Here is a 2,711-nt window from a genome sequence, read left to right as displayed (position 1 = left end):
TTAAATTCAGTGAGTTTTTTTATTTTTAATTATTATTTTTCAAGCTTTATTTTTTCGGCTTTACTCAGATAGGACAGTAGGGAGAGACGGGAAGCGAGCTGGAGTGAGGGATTGAGAAATTACCGCAAGTCGGACTTGAACCTGAACTCTTACCTGTGTCCCCATCTTACCCATTCATGGTGCAGGGTTGCTGCCGCTAAAACAGTCATCTGTTGAGGATATTGCCATTTGTTTTGGAGAGTTTTGAAGTCAATGCACATGTGCAATTTATCATTGAGATACTAGAGATTGTGCAGATAGCACCTGTTTTTACCATAGCAACTGTGTCTAGGTTGAAGTTACTGATTAAAAATCATTTGAAGCATTGGAAGGAGTTTTTTTCTTGGAAATAATTCCAAGCACTAACTTGCAGTATTGGCATCCCCTAAAACATCCTATTGTGACATAACTATTGGGAGTAGAGAGCTAATATTTTGGACTATTCCTATTAAGAAGTGTATGAACAACCTTGAATTTTTTCAGCCAAATCTGAGATGGTCGAGTGGGGAATGTTCCTTAAATTGTCACATTTGGCGTGGAATGACCCATTTGGATACCAAAACACCACCTGATTCACCATCATCTTAAACAACTTCATTTAAAACACACTCATACAATAAAATTATCTACTGAGTAAAATAAATAAAAAGTGAAACATTTAATTGTATTTTGCAGAACAATGAAAATGTCAGACTTCTGGGGAGGTTCTTTTAGTAATTGGATTATCATATTCTTAAATCAATATCACAATACCTTTCCATAACCACTTAAGATGTCCAAAACTGTGTTACAGAATCACTTGGTGCATGATCAAATTATTAAACAGTGGAGGTAAGAAAGTAAGATGACTGTGTACAGGAGAGGTTTCTTTCTGTTATGACCATCTGTGTCTATTGTAGCATCTCTTCAGTGAAGTAACCTCCCCTGTTTGCTTTCACCATCTCATCTATTTTCTTTACCAGCTTGACAACCTGAGTGCGGTCAGTGCTGCGGTTGTTAAATACATGGAATGGTCCACCACAGCTCAGTTTGGGGTAAGTTTTGCGCACAAAGTCACCGATAGTCTGATCCCCAGGTTTATTAACACCAGTCAACAGGACAATCATGTACTTTGCAGCCTGTTCCCCAAAGATCTCCTGTAAGGCTCTGACTGCCTTCTGCTCCTCCTTAGTGAAGCGGTCAACCTGAATCACCAGCAGGAATACGTGGGGCCCTGGACATGAGCATTTAATGGACTCCACTATCTCTTTTTTAATATAATCTGCATCTCTGTTAGTGTCTAAAACACCAGGTGTATCAATCACCTCGATCATTCTTGGACTAAACATGCTTCTTCTGGTACAAGTTTCTGGGACAGATTTGACAGAAGGCTTTGAGGTAAACGCTTTTCTCCCCAGAATTTTGTTCCCCACAGCCCTTGTCTTCACTCCAGTCTTTCCAATCAGCACGATTCTCAGGGGTTTACCTATAAACAACATACATCATATAAACATACACACTGTATCACATTTTCCTCAGTAATATATATATATATATATATATATATATATATATATATATATACTGTATATATACACAACAATCATCATATCAACATACACACTGTATCACATTTACCTCAGTCATATTTATATATTCACAACAGTCATCATATCAACATACACACAGTCTCACATTTACCTCAGTCAAATATACACACACACAACATACATCATACAAACATACACACTGTATCAGATTTACCCATAGTAATATATGGGCTGCTGTATATTTTTTATATAGGTTGCCAAACTGCTGCAGTAGCTGTTGCAGTGTTATTTAGATTTGATGTTAGATTTGCTCCAACTGCACATTTAGAAGATACATTTCAATTTGAAGAGAAGAGGAGAAGTTATTGTTCATTTTTAACTAAACCATGGAACAACAAACAAGGTTTACATCAGATCTTGCTACATGGTTGTAACTTTATGACAAATACACAAATGTACAACACACATTTTGTGGAACAGACTATTAAAAATATCAAAAACATTTCTTTATGTGCGGAACAGCAAGAATATTCAGTATTCTCAACATCATAGCTATGAATGTCTTTGGCTAAAACGTCATACTCTCAACCTACTCACATGTTGAAAACAGTTCTTTGAAAAAAGCATTAAGCTTCTAAATGTCTAAAATGTATTTTTAAAGAAATGTGTAGCATTATGCCAAAAACAATCTTTGACCTCTAAATGAACCAAAATCATCAGTGAGTAGTAAACTGATACCTTTAGGGATAGACGGCGAACATCCCATTGTCTCTCAGTGTCAGTGGAAAGTGTCACCAGGGTGAGCGGCACCATGGCGAGTGTTGATGTGTCATTCTTACACACTGATCCTGGGGTCTGTAGACACCAGCAAACATGACCACTTCCTGCTGTGTGCTACCATCCCCATGGCCACTAGATGGCACTAAATGAACAATAAAGTTATTACCTGGTGGGACTGCAGTTCAAAATCGAACGCATACAATGCATACTAGTTCCAAAAGAGGACATTGGTTGTGATGTTGATGAATTGCTGTGACTGGACCCAAATATTAGACAGGATAAACCCTTGCAGGCTTTTTTATCCAACATGTAAGGTCATTTTAGGGTCTTTTCCTACATGGTGGCGGCGCGCACAGACGTTTT

At 37.7% G+C, this 2,711-nt stretch overlaps 1 pseudogene; it reads right to left on the bottom strand.

The window, feature by feature from the left end:
• Nucleotides 1-857: 857 nt before the first annotated feature.
• On the bottom strand, nt 858-1,786 carry LOC122128924 (annotated as a pseudogene).
• Between the last annotated feature and the right edge of the window lie 925 nt (nt 1,787-2,711).

Source organism: Clupea harengus, unplaced genomic scaffold (genome assembly GCF_900700415.2).
Source record: "Clupea harengus unplaced genomic scaffold, Ch_v2.0.2, whole genome shotgun sequence".
Taxonomy (NCBI): domain Eukaryota; kingdom Metazoa; phylum Chordata; class Actinopteri; order Clupeiformes; family Clupeidae; genus Clupea; species Clupea harengus.
Note: the sequence above shows the minus strand (reverse complement) of the source record. Positions and strands in the feature narration are given on the sequence as shown.